Source organism: Camellia sinensis, chromosome 13, assembly GCF_055761805.1.
Source record: "Camellia sinensis isolate YWXY chromosome 13, ASM5576180v1, whole genome shotgun sequence".
NCBI classification, from domain to species: Eukaryota; Viridiplantae; Streptophyta; class Magnoliopsida; order Ericales; family Theaceae; genus Camellia; species Camellia sinensis.
In genome coordinates, this window is record NC_138973.1 from 120,532,096 (window position 1) to 120,547,083 (window position 14,988).

Consider the following 14,988-nt stretch of genomic DNA (forward strand, 5'->3'; position numbering starts at 1 on the left):
TTGATGAAGCCATGCTCAAGGCCACAACCGGATCTTTCGTAGCTGATGCCGTAGAAGCAATCAGCACGTTCTTTATCCTTGGTTGAACGATGAACGGCACAACCGATTTCGACTCCTCTATGCGTGGTCGTTTATCGATTAGGTTTTCCGCAGAGTCGGTTTTGTGCTCTGTGGGACACTTTTCCCCCCCCTCTCCTCAGCCTCCCGATCCCCCTATTCAAAAATTTGCTCTGTTTCAGCCGTTTCAATCTGAGCCATTTCTTCCACAGTAGCAGGCGGAGAAGACTTAGTCACGGCAACAGCGGGAGGTTCAGATCAGGTGGTCTTGGCTCTCCTCCGGCTTCCATCCTTTCGGCATTTTTCCTCCTGGCCATCTACGTGAGCGACTCCCCAACCATGTTCTCAGGATATGTGCCGGGAAGGTCCCCTAAGTCGGTAAAAATATCTTCAAAGGAGACGTCCACTTGGCTTGAAGTGGATGGAGGGTTGGATGGATTAAGGCCGACTTCCTCGAAATTCAAATTTAGAGCCTCGTCAACTTCTTCGGCTTCCAAGGTGGACTGATTCGGCTGCTCGGTGACTTCTTCGGCTACTTGTTCGTCCGCCTGCTCCGAATCCAATGCTTCCAGAACAATCTGCCTAAGGTTTTTGAAGTTGGGGAAGATAAGGGCCATGAGCTGATGTTCGCCCCTTGGAATCAGAATGTTATCTACAGTTGAAAATGTAGAGTAAGTCGGCTCGTATCTCAGAAGTATGTGGGCCGCCCTCCCTTGCTTCTGGAGGTTCGGACGGCCAAAGAACTGGAGTGCAGTTTTGATTTCCGCAAGTACAGCATCATCGGCCAAAACCAAAAACTTTCTTCAAATCGTTGCCTGCATAAATAAAATGATAAATGCATGGAAGGTAAGCCAGGTAAATACATAGCAAATATACGTAAGGAACTATATGACCACCTAGTTCACCTTTTCGTCTAGGCACAGGATCTAGGCAATCTTCGCCCTCGCCGAACTCCCAATTGCCTCGGACAACGACCATGACATCGTCAACACGCTTGCCCGAGCTGGCAAGCATAGTCACCAAATGATGGTTGGTGTCCTTAGCCCTGAGAAAGTAGCGCCCTTACTGGCCAGAAGATTTGGCCAAGGCATAACAATGCCGAATAGCAGGGATACCAAGATTGATCCTAAGGCGTCAGTTCAACTCTACAATTCCCATTATGATTCGGTAAAAATTTACATTAGGTTGGGAAGGGCTTAGGCCCCAGTGGCAAAGGACGACCGTTAAAAATGGGTGAAGGGGGAAACAGACTTTGCCCTCAACAATTGATAGGAGAGGATAGATGATTGTACTCTCATCAGTCCTCTCCATATCAATTGTGCTCTCTGCCACGAGTGACAGATCGATGTCGTCAAGAATGGAAAAATGGCGTCGAAAACTAGAAACTCGATCCGCAAAAAGAAGGGCTTTCAAATGTTTTTCCATCCTAGCCAGTTTAGGGAGTACGCTAAACTAAAAGCAAACAAGGAAATGGGATTCGAAATGAAGGAGAAGAGAACTTAAAAGAAGCGGAGAAGACAATGAGAAACGGGAGGAAGTTACAGAAGTCGCGAAATGAAGGAGGTGTACTGAAAGGCAAACTAGAAGCTTTGCGTATTCAAAAAACATACATTCGAAGGGACAACATTGCTTCAAATCGCATTAAATAAAGGAAGCGTACGAAGGGGCGGGAAATTGTAATGATGCCTAAAAAGTGTAGGCGTTCTGACACTTATGTTGGAATGAGGTTAACCGCCATATTTTTTGACTTTTCAAGTTCAAAACCAAACATGCCGACTAACTGGTGTTAGTAAGATGTTTGGTGGGCAATTGTGGGAGCTGAATATCCGTACATGCAGGAAAGCCGAATATCATCAAAAGAAAATCAGGATATATATTATATTTGGCTCTGTCCTGGATGATCCCGAAGCCAAATACATTAATCAGCTATAGAACCAGTTCAACAAAAAGCCGAGTGGGAATTGCCATACAATAGAAGAGCCGAATGAGCAATCATACGAGGGATTAAGAGTGGGCCCAAAAGCAAATATAAATAGAGGAACATCAACCAAAGAGAGGTATGTGAGAACACACCCAAGAAACTTAAGACACAAGCAAACGAGTGACACATACTAACTTGCCTGTCAGAGTGCTAATTCCGGCACACCCGACCGGAGTGTTAATCCCTTTTTCAGGTGGCAATCAGAGGATCAAAAACGTCTTTCGGGATCCAAGAGTATTTCCATACCACTTCTCCACAAAAGCGATTCAACTCACCACTTCCAATTAGATTACAACACAAAATTAAGACAATAAACAAGATGGAAATCAAGGCAAGAGACTTGAAACAAGATGGAAATCAAGACAAGAAACTTAAAACAAGATGGAAAATACAAGGAAATGAAAGTGTGCAAAATTCACCTTGCAAGGAGAGATGAACTTCTTGATTTACAAACTTCCTTTTTGATCATCCTCAAGCATAGGAAGTGTGTTCTCAATCCGCAATTCGGAACTAGAATGGACCTGTGGGACTGTTTGATGATATGTGTGGTGGAAAAGTGGCTAACTCTCTTCTTTTTCCTCACTTTCAACAACACTCACTCTTTCTTTTGATCAATCACTACTGAAATTCAGCTATTTCAGAATTTTTGGTGTTGTCTTGGATGTATAAATGGTGGAATTTCAGTCTGTATAAGCCATGGAAGGTGTATATGGAAGATAGAAGTGTTTTTGGCTCAAAACTTGAGCTTTCTCTCTTTTTTCTCTCTTTTTCTCACTCTTTTCTCTTCAATTTCGTGGTCCTTCTTTTCTCTACACAATCTGATGATGTATATAGGCAATGGGGAAGAGCTAAGGTCAAAGAGAGAGTGGGAGGCAAGAATGTGATAGGAGGGAAAAGTTTTCAAGGTGGTTAGATTGGATCCCTCTTTTATGGATGCAAACAAATTTCTTTTTGATAATGGGTGATGATTATGTATGTATTCAGTGATATATGGGTCGACCAATGGGGTAGGAGAGTGTCCCATACACAAAAAAAAAAAAAAATACAAAAATACATCCTCTCTGCGTGCTGGTTTGATGTGGTCAAATATTATTTGAGGGGAATTATAACACAAGGTGATACTTTTGTAGAGTGGTTAAGGTTTAGGATGTGGAGTCTTAGGTTGGAGGTTCAAACCCCCTCACCAGCATTGAATTTTTTTTTTTGGGTAAAGACATGTCAGCCACATCATTAACACAGACCAATCCAGTCATGCCACGTCAGCAAGATCGCCACGTCAGCGTCACAGTGAACATTGACAGAATATTTTGCATATGGACGGAATATTCCCCGACTTAATAGAATATTGCTTGCCTTAACAGAATATTCCACTAGAAAGGTAATTTGTGATTGTTTTTTAGACTGGAAAACTTGTTCCTAATTAAAACACTTGGCCATAAGCAGGTTTAGGCTTTGGAAATAAAGCTCAAAGTCTCTTTTTTTACTGAGGATTCAATGAGAAACACCTTTTTGTTTTCATCATCAGATGATCAAAAGAAAGCGCCAAAGTATTAGGGTCGGTCAAAATGGGTGTCTACAGTTGCCCTTCTTTGAAAAAGCTCAGAGTCATTTCTTGATGTGAGTGAATGTGAAAGCCCGAAAACAACTTTTTTGACAAGACCATAAGACTTTGGGCAAACAAAATGCAATGCAATTGGTTGAACCCGAGGGTTATCCTATTGCAAAGAATCAAACCAACGTAGTTTAGGGGCAAAATGTAAATGATATGCTTGAAATATAAATTGAAGTCAATTTCATGATGCTTATGAGATGATGCAATGCAATAAGGCAAACTTTAAACATGCGTTCTACATGATATAGCAAATATTTGAAACAAACTGCAACACAAACTTGCATTTCCCAAGATGAACCCACTTGAGGACATGTCGTCACGTGTTCTAATATAAAAATTGCTCGGGATTACGTTCCTACACCCCCCAAAATAAAGACCACCTGGGGATGTGTCTGACGTATCCTGAGAAAAACCACTCAAGGTTGTGTTCTTGCATGCTTCAAACACGTCTTATGCAAGTGGAAAGAACTCAAAATCCAAACGCGTCTCACGCAAGTGAAAGAAGTGTAAATTTGCCAAGCGCGTCTCATGCAAGATGAGGAAATATGAATTCGCAATCCAAACGCGTCTCACGCGAGAGGAGGAATTGTAATTTCAAAGTCCAAATGCGTCTCACGCAAGAGAAGGAAAGGTGGTGTAACCAACATGTGTACCTAACTGTATGTCATACGGAGTGATGGAAGGCTTTAACCAAGTAAACTTGAAATTATAACGCTTTTCACGCAAAAAAAGAAAAGGTGGTGTAACCAACAGGTGTATCTAACCGTATCTCATACGGACATGGGGAAGGTTTTAACCAAGTAAACTTGAAAATTCTAACGTGTTTCACGCGAAAGGAGGAAATGTGGTGTAATCAATAGTCGTACCTAACCGTATTTCATACAGAAAGGGAGGAGGATTAAACCAAGTAAACTTGAAAATCGTAACGCGTTTCACGCAAAAGGAGGAAAGGTGATGCAACCAACGGGCATACCTAACCGTATTTCATATGGAAAAAGGGAAGGTTTTAACCATATAAGATTAACGGAAAAATATTTTTCTATTTTCTATTCTTTTCCTTCATTCTTTTGATTTTTTGTACTTTTGAAAATCTCTTTTTGAGGTTTTCTTTTTTATTTTATTTTATTTATTTATTTATTTATTTTTACATACAACTTACAATTTGTATACACATATATACACATACAAAATACATACATACAAATACATGTACAAACAAAATACGAACACATATACATACAAAATATATTCAGACACATACATATACAGATACATACACATACATATATAAAGACAAACATACAAATACATATATATGGACACATATAAATATATACATATAGTACTATTACATATATACATATGCATATTATATACAAAATATACACACTACAGACCTCTTTCTCTCTCTTCCCTATTTCTGTCTCTCTGTGCTCTTTCGTTTCCGTCGAATGTCACGTCTGGCACACGATTTCCACAATCACGACGCGCCTAACCGACAGTAGCTAAACAGGCCTCTGTTTGTCAAAGATTGCCTCAACAATCTACATCTCCTTGGATTTTTCTTCTTCCCTGTTCTTTTTCTTAAATGGAGGCCTCCAAGAGCATAGTAGAGAGCTGCAAACCTTCTCCCTACCATTACTTTGCTAATTTTTCTTTTGAAGGCAGTACACTCCTATCACTCTCTTTCCTGACCTCAATGACTCCACAATCGAAAGTACCAACTCCTCTGAGCCTAGACAAAGTGCCCCTGCCTCTGCCCCTGCTCCTCCTAACTTTCCTACGCTATCAATTGAGAAAATAATGGCAGCTCAATCTGAGATTAAAGCCAACCACTACACGTTGAAGTCTTGCATGGAGACAGTAATTGCGGTCTCCAATTTGTCTCACCAGCTACAGAACAGGACAAGTGAGCTACATCCGTTAAATGCCCAACTCTTTCTACTCCAGCACATGTACAAGGATGCTCAAGCAGAGATTAGCGCATTGAGCATGGAGAATAAAGAGCTGAAATGGCAGGCCACCTCTATGGCCCAATTCAAAGTACCTTCGCACTCCGCATTTGATGGCCGGTAGGGAATAATTTCCTTCGAAGGCTTTGCGAATACGGAGGCAGAGTCCTCTAGGGCTTTGAAAAAATGAAGAGAAGGTGAGGTTGCCAAAGGGAAAGTTGAGCGATGAAGTTGTGTTATACCGGTTGTAATCTTTGCCGTCGAGCTGTTGCCGAAAAACTGAGAAAATGCCCTTCTCTCTTCTTCTTTTTTTCTTAATTTTTTTTTTTGTTCTTTTTGCTTCTATTTTTTCTTAGGAAGGAGCACCAATCCTTTAAAAAACATTCTCCTTTGTTTTGAAATTTCTTTCTCTTTTTGTAATGTTGTAATCGGGGGGGGCTTCACCCTAGAATTTGAATAAAAGAAATTTCATTTTTGCACATCATGGCGTGAATGGCTTTGCACTTGAGTTTGAAAATATTTTATTGAATTTGAATTTGAGAATGATCAAATTTGAATGAATTCTAAATTAGACATTGAACCCTGAACTGACCAAAAATCAAAGATTGACTCAATGGAAGAAGAACATAGCAAAAACAATCCAAGCAATCCTATTTACACTCATTGAGGGGGGGGGGGAAATCTCTAAAAGACAAGACACTAAGCTTTATACAAATTCTATAGTTTTCCCATTCTAGGTTCATAAATTGGCCAGCTGGCAAATTAAGTGACCGGCCGGCTAACATAAACAAGAAACACACCTGGAGTCAACTAAAATCTAGATGGCCAACTGAATGGTTAGCCAACCAACTAAAATATAAACAAGGGACTCGAGAGTACGGGGAGAAGACAGAATTCCTAACTCGAAAATGCCCCTAGTTCATTGTTTTGACTTTTTTTTTTTTTGACTAAAAAGATTTTGACCAACATGAGAGTTAGATTAACATGTTTGTTCCACTCTCTATTTTGAAATCATGTAAACTAAGCTGTGAGCACTGAAAATTTTCCTTTTTTTAGTCCAAGAATGGTCCGATTTTGCCAAAATGGAATAATTTTCGAGAAAATTAGTCGACTTTATTAAAAAATATCTCAAAAACTGTTTTCACAAATGGCCACTACCCAACCAACATGGGATCAACCCTTGAGATGCACAAACTCAAATTAGACAACCCTGGTAGGAGCTGTCTTACAATTGAATCAGAATAGGACAACCGAATTGAACGAAGATGCGCTAATTGAACATGGATAGAACAGCCAAGTTGCATAAGCATACACCAATCAAACATGGACGAGACAAGCAAGTTGAAAATGGTTAGGGCCAAACTTTGGGATGAAACTGCCTACATATCCCAAAAATGGGAATCAGGCCTTACATAGCTCATGGGTAAGGCTCACTCGAGTATTTTGACTTTCCTTTTACGCTTTGACTTTTGCTAAAGCTGCCCTTCCAAGTTTTCGACCTTGCGAGCTCTTTTCATTTTTATTTTGTGGTTTTTTTTTTTTTTAATACTCTAACTTTACGAAAGTTGCCCTTTCGGGTTTTTGGCCTAACGAGCCTCTCAGGGATAGTACTTTTTTAGTTTGTCCATATTGATTGGTTGTAAAAACTCCAAACCATCCAAATCCATGAGAACGACTGCTCCTCCTAACCAAATTGACTTGATACTGTAAGGACTCATCCAATTGGGTCTGAACTTGCCCCTAGGGTTATGGATAGGAGCCGATTGTCCTTTAACACTAAGTCTCCTTCTCTTAAATTCCTGGATCTAACCTTTTTGTTGAATGCTCTGGCAATCCTGCCTTAATACCCCTGAATGTAGTATAACACCTTTAACCTTCGCCCATCAAATAGCATCAGTTCCTTAAATCGATTCTGTTGCCAATCAGCTTCTGTTATCTGACATTCAGCTATAATCCTCAATGAAGGCACTTTCATCTTAATCGGCAAAACAACCTATATTCTATATTCAAAGAGTAAGGGGTTGCCCCTATAGATGTTCGGATTGATGTCCTGTATCCCTAAAGTGCGAAAGGCAGTTTGTCTAGCCAATCTTTGTAGGTTTCTATCATCTTACGCAAAATGGTTTTGATGTTCTTGTTTACAGCTTCAATGACTCCACTAGTTTGTGGCCTGTATGTTGATGACTTGTGAAAAGCCACATTATATTTTTCAAGTAGAACTACCACTTCTTCTTTGAAGTATGAGCCATTGTCTGAAATTATTTCGTTTGGTACCCTGTATCTTCAGATGATGTTGTTCCTAATGAATTTGGCCACGTGTGATGCTTTCAACACTGAATATAACTGTGCTTCAACCCACTTGGTAAAATAGTCAATGGAAACCAAGATGAATTGATGCCCATTAAAACCCTTCAGTGTGACTGCCCTGATAATATCTATGCCCCAAACTGAGAAAGACCAAGGTGAAGTCATGTTGTAGAGTTTTGATAGTGGGACGTTCATGCGATTAATGTGGATTTGACATTTGTGGCATCGCCTAACAAAGTTGATACAATCACTTTCCATGGTTAACCAATAATATCCTTGTCTAAGGATTTTTTTGGCTAGCATTATACCGTTCATATAGGCTCCACACTCTCCTCTATGGATGGCTTCTATGATACGCTTTGCCTCTTCTTCCTCTACACACAGCTCGTGCATTCCCAGATGCCCTTTCTTGTATAGCTTATCTCCACAGATGATGAACTAAGAGGTTAGATGCCGTATCCCCCTTTTTTGCTTTGGCGTTTGACCGTTGTGGGTGTGTGCCACTTTTCAAAAAAATCCAAATATCAAAGTACCAAGGGTTTTCATCTTGAACTTCTTTTGTTGTGGCTATCATTTCATACATAGGGGCGTACCTTTGCTCTATAAGGATCAGGCGCATCTTGACCCCGATCGGTATTTCTATCATTGATGCCAGGTTTGCCAACACATTAACACATCGGTTGTTCTCTCTTACCAGGTGTGTAAAAGTCATTTTTTCAAACCTCAGGATCAACATGTTCAAGGTTTGATGATAGACTTTCATTTTTTCCTCTTTAACTTTCCAATCTCCGTTGGCTTGAGAGACAACCAAGTTTGAGTCTCTGATCACATCCAACCGTATTGCCCCTAGTTCTAGGGCTGCTTCCAATCTGGCAATGCATGCCTCATACTCTACTTGGTTATTGGATACCCTGAATCGGAGTTTGAAAGCTAAGGGGATATGGGAATCATCTGGCGCTATGAGCAACACGCCTATCACATAGCCAATTGATTGGATGCTCCATCAAAGTACAACTTCCATGCGTCTTCTTCCATCTGCATAACCTCTTTAGCTAGGAATGAATACTCCATATCTTCTCCTCCTTCAAGTGGGTGATTAGCCAAAATTCTACTACGACCTTTCCTTTGACAGATTTGCGAGTGACATACTTAAGGTCAAATTCGGAAAGCAAAAGTAACCAATGAGCTAGCCTACCAATAAGTGTTCGTTTCTCAAAGAGATATTTGATAGGGTCTAATATTGAAACCAGAATTGCCGAGTAAGCTAACAGTTAGTATCTCAACTTCTTGATGGCCCATACTAAAGCTAAGCAAGCTTTTTCCAAAGGAGTATAGCATGTCTCATATTCAAGCATCTTTTTACTTAAGTAGTGGATGGTCTTCTCCACTTTCTCATCCAACTCTTGTGTAAGCATACATCCCATAGTTGATCGGTCATTAATTAGTACAGGATCAGCAGTTCCCTGGCTCAGGCGGTGATAACACATGTGAATTCCGCAGATACTGATTGACCTACTCGAACGCAAACTGACATCAATCATTCCATTGGAAATTCTTTCCTTTCTTTAGGAGACCAAATAGTGGTTCACAAGTCAAGGTTAGCTTTGAAATAAACTTCCTTATGAATTGCACCTTTCCCAAATAGCCCCACACCTCCTTTTTAGTCGTTGGTGGCAGCATTTCTAAGATGGACTTAATTTTAGACGGATCAACTTCAATTCCTCGCTGTGTGATCAGAAATCCCAACATCTTGCCCGCAGTTAACCCCAAGGTGCATTTCTGTGGATTCAGCCTTAGCTTGTATTCCCTAATTCTCTCAAAGAATTTCTTCAATACAGTGTAATGGCTTTCCCAATCTTTGGACTTGACAATCATGTCGTCAACATACACCTCAACTTCCTTGTGGATCATGTAATGCAAAAGTGTGGTATCGACTCTCTGATAAGTGGCCCCAACATTCTTTAAACCAAATGGCATGACCCTGTAGTAGTATGTTCCCCATGGTGTGGTAAATGTAGTCTTTTCTCTGTCCTCCAGAGCCATAAGAATCAGGTTATACCCCAAAAAACCGTCCACAAATGACAGTAAGGCATGCCCTGCAGTGAAGTCTACCAATTCATCAATATGTGGCAATGCAAAGTCATCCTTCGGACTAGCCTTGTTCAAATCTTGAAAGTCAACGCAACTCTAATTCTACTGTCTTTGTTTGGAACTGGCACAATATTGGATAACTAAGTAGGATACTCTGATACAATCAAGAACCCAGCATTGATCTACTTAGTAAAATCTTCTTTAACTTTCAAGGCCCAATCAGGACGAATTTTGCGAAGCTTCTATTTGACAGGTCGAGCCTAACGGTCGAGAGGGATCATATGTTGTACAATCTCAGGATCAATTCCAAGAATATCTTTGTAGGACCACACAAAAACTTCTTTGAATTCTTTTAATAAAGCAACTAAATGCTCGCGTTCCTCCTAAGACAATATAGAACCAATCTGGAAATAATGAGGCTCTTTCTCAGTATCCACTTTTACAGAAACAATTTCATCTATTAATGGCTTAGCACGCCTTTCTTCCTTCCAATCGATTAAATTTTTTAAAGCCCAAGGAATTTCTTCCTCTTCGTTTTCATCAAAAGTTTGAGAATTCTGGTCAATGTTATGAACTATAGGCACAAAGAAATAAGCGTAAACAACATCTTCATTCAAAGCCTCGGGCTCAATAGTTGTAAAAGACTCAAAAGAAAAAGAAGATTCTGACATCCCAGACAAACTCAAATCTGACTACAACCTCACAAGCCCATCGAACCTAGACTCAATAGCCAATTCTGAACTCTCAATAAAACTTCTTTCCAAATGCCACTTTATTTGTGGGTTATTCACTGCATTCACGATGAAGCTTGAGCAATCAATAGGTGATCCTTTCCCAATCACAGAAATGGTAATATCCCTCAAGTTCATTAGTTCAACACTAGTATTAGACTCTTTCAGTAAATCAGCCAGTGTTAGACCCAGGACATCCTCTGTGCTGCTTTCTGAACTGACATCACTGTCTTGACCAACGTTGACGTTAGAATCTACCCACTCCTCGTCAATGTTGTAAAGTTGATGATCGAAAAAGATTTCAAACCTAGGGTTATCTTTTTTTCTCTGTTTGGTCAATCCATGGTTCAAGAAACCTACAAAAGGGACAATCGTCTCCTTCATAGACAAAAGGTCCATTCAAGGTTCCAAGATTGGCTTATGAGCCAACTCAAACTGTCACCCCTCTCTTTTTGCCTTGATCCTTTCCTTGATCTCTTCACCTTTCATTTTCCAATCATCTTCATTGGTTATAGCGGTGTCTTTCCTGCCGCTTTTTCCCAATCCCATTCCTAGAATGTGCCCCAATTTACTCATAAAGTAAATCGATTGGGGTAACATACATTTCCTCATCATTTTCGATGATCGTTTGAACCACTGAGCCTCTACTAAAGTGAATCCTGAGAGAAAAACATCTTCTTTCTCATGGCTAACTTCTAGTACTGGTGTTGTGACCTCTGGAAGGGAGTGAATAGATGAACTTCCAAAAACAGTGGCAATGCCTCATTCATATGGATATTTCACCAACTGATGGAGCGTGGAAGACATTACTTTCATTTGGTGCAGCGATGGTCGTCCCAACAACAAGTTGAACGTTGCAGGAACATCTATAACATGGAATTCAACTTCCTGTTCAGATTGGCCAACCATTATTTGCACTTTGACTGTCCCCATAACCTCCCGATTAATATTATCATAAGCCCGGATCAACTGAGTAGTGGGTATGAAATCTACCGGCTTTAGCCTTATTACATAAGCGGTGCGTGAAGGGTAGACATTGATGACTGATCTAGTGTCAATCAAATCAATTAGGATCCATTTCTTTCTACACTCCAGTGATACATACAGGGGCTTATTATGCGATGATCGTTCCGGTGGTAACTCTTTGTTGGAGAAGGATATCACAGGGACTATTTCTCTTAGGGTGATTAGTGATACAAGCTATTCTGGAGTTGTGTCAAATGAAAGCTTAGCTCTGCTTAAGGCTGACAACATCGCTGGTCGGTTCTCTTGGGAAGCCATGAGAAGCCCCTAGATGGGGATGTTTGTTTGGATCTTTTTCAACTGCTTTAGAACTAGGTCTTCTTCTGCCTCTTTCTCTTTATCTCTCTCTCTCTCTCTCTCTCTCTCTCTCTCTCTCATCTTCTTTGTCTTTGCCCGATGACTCTCCTTGGTCTAAGTGTGGAGGCTTGAAGTAGCGCTCACTCCTAGTCAGATGATCAATTTCTTCCAATTACCAAGTCTTATCAGGTATATTGCTTCCCCATTCATCGTCAGTGTGGGTGAGCTGCAGATCATTATCATCCCACCCCTCGCCTTTGTTGACCAAAAAACAATTATCAGGCTCTATTCGAATCATCCCCACATTATACACTGGTTGGCTTTCTGGTTCTTCTTCTTTCTCTCCAGGACCCTTTCCTTTACTACTGTCTTCAGATTTTTCGGTGTCAATTTTTGGTTCATCCCCTTTCCTTTCGGTTTTCTTATCCAAAACTTCACCACTACTTGACCAACCGTGATTGGCATCGGAATTTCTCGAATCCTACCATCTTATCTGCACATTCCTAAGGTCTAATTCTTCAAAGAAATAGAGATTAGCCAAGTCTTACTATGGGTTAGCCCTGTCATTTAACCAATGTTCATGTACATCTTCTCTGACAATGTTGATAGAAAATGAGTCAAGTAAAACAACCTCAGGCTTTAGTTGACCAATGGGTACAATATACTTGCTAGGATCGTAGTCATTCTCTGGTAGTTTCCCAGTCTCAGTCACAACCACTTTGGAAGTTTCCTTGTTCGCTTGCATTGTTACTACCATATGATTCTCGGGTTTTGGCTGGGTTGGAGGTGCATCCATCATGCACAAATGAGTGCTCTCAAGAATGTATACCTTGGGTTTAGGTAGATGGGAGGGTGTGATGTAGATGCTGGGGTCAAAGGTAGGTGATAGTGTATGGATAAAGTTAAGACGTAGAGATAGTGGGACTTTGTCATGGGGTGGCAATGGATTGGTAGTGACATTAGGTTTTGGCAACTGTAGGGAAGCTATGACTTTAATGTCACTGAGATCTTGAATCTCATGACGGAGATAGAAACAATGATTAGTATCATGTCCAGGTTGTTGGTGGAAGGCACAATGTTTGGCAGGGTCATGTTTGGCTGGGAAAGGATGGAGAAGAGGTCGAGGGTCAAGAACTTTGAGATACCCTCTTTCTATCAAGATTTTCATAACTCTAGTAAAGGACATATGGAGTGGGGTGAATGTTCTGGTTGAGGTTCGAGTTGAGTTTGTTGTTTGTGGACTGGCACTAGCAAAAGGGTCACCCATTTTGGTGGTAACAGTAACTGAGTTGATTTCCGACAGCTTCACAACTATGCTACTACTAATAGTAACATTGGAACTGCGGCCAAAAGTTTTTTGTGCAGCTTCTTTGTCATCGACAATGATTCCCTGGTTGATTACATCTTCTATTTAGACCCCCATTTCATGTAGTTCTTTAAAAGTGAATAGTGAAAGGACTATAATCTTTTGCAACGTCTTACCATGCAAATTTCTTACCACCATACGAATTTGGTCATTGTCAGGTGGTCTAATAGTCATCATTGCCGCTTTAGCCCTCTATCTGGTGATGAAAGCTACAAAGCTTTTGTTTGGTTCCTGACGGGTTACTTCCAATTCCTGGGTGGTCACTTCGATCTGCGTGTTGTATGCGTATTGGGTGACAAAAGCCTTGGCTAATTCTTTCCAACTCTATTTCACCAAGTCTTTTAGCATGACATACCAGATGGCAGCCACTCCTGACAGAGTTCGTCCAAATAAAGATAGCTTTTGCAGACGAGTCAAACCCATAGGCTTCAAGACATCAGAAAATAAGTGAATATGCACCATAGGGTCACCAGATCCATCGAATCTATCAATATGTGGCATCTTGAATCATTTGGGAAACTTCACAGCTATTTCTATATAGCCGTCTTCGATGACTGGGATAGAGTTGATTCCTTGCAACCTTTTGAACATCTTTTCCAGTTTGGCCAATTTTAGAATAGTCTAATCAAGTTCAGAGATGTCAGTGGGGGAAGGACCTCCTATTGTCTGTCTTGGGGGGAAAGGTCCTCCCGAAGATTGCACGGGAACCCTCAGATCTTCTGGTGAGTTGGGTTTGGGAAACTCGTAAGCTGGTAGATTTGGGAGTGGAACTAGATGAGTCACCGGAGGTGGTTGAGTAGTGAACGCCCCAGATGGGCATTGCAGTTCAGCAAGAGTATTGCCTTGAGCGGCAAGAGTAGTGCCTTGGGCAGCAACCGTAGTGGCAATGGAATCCATGCTCCATTGAAGAGCCAAAAGCATGTCTATTAAATTTTCTAGAGTTTGAGCCATCACTAATTCTAGTGAGTTGAGTGGTGATGATCTAGCAAATGAAGAAGGGGTATTTTGGACAATTGATATGGCTTTTGTTTTTCTCCTTCATGTAACCGGTGGCAAAGAAACTAACACTGGCTGTCCTTCAACTAGATATGCGATCTTACAGAGTCTACCAGCACGAGTCCAAAGATCTTGAGGAACATTGGGTTGTTCTAAAGCTATTGTGCTACGACTACCTCGTAGAAACAAAACGAGACCCCAAATCAAAATTTCATTAGTATCCCGGCTCAACTGATTATTGCTAAATCATGTTGAAAAACTAAACTCAATGCCACAAACTAAAATGACTAAACCACTCATCTGAATCTGAGAATCCCCATACATTGCACATAACACATAACAAGAAAGAGAACAAGCACCCCTATGGGGGCTAGGGTTACCCTGTCCTAACTTTGAAATGATCTAGGGTTTCACTATTCAAACAAGCGGTATCATATATCCTAGAAATGAGAGAGCATTATATCCTAATTTTGGAAGGTACTATAGCTTACTATATGTACAAGGTTAGCTCTATTCTAGGGTTTGAACTCAAGGTGACGTTTCCAAAGAGTCCGTTGAGTAATAACCAATGAAGA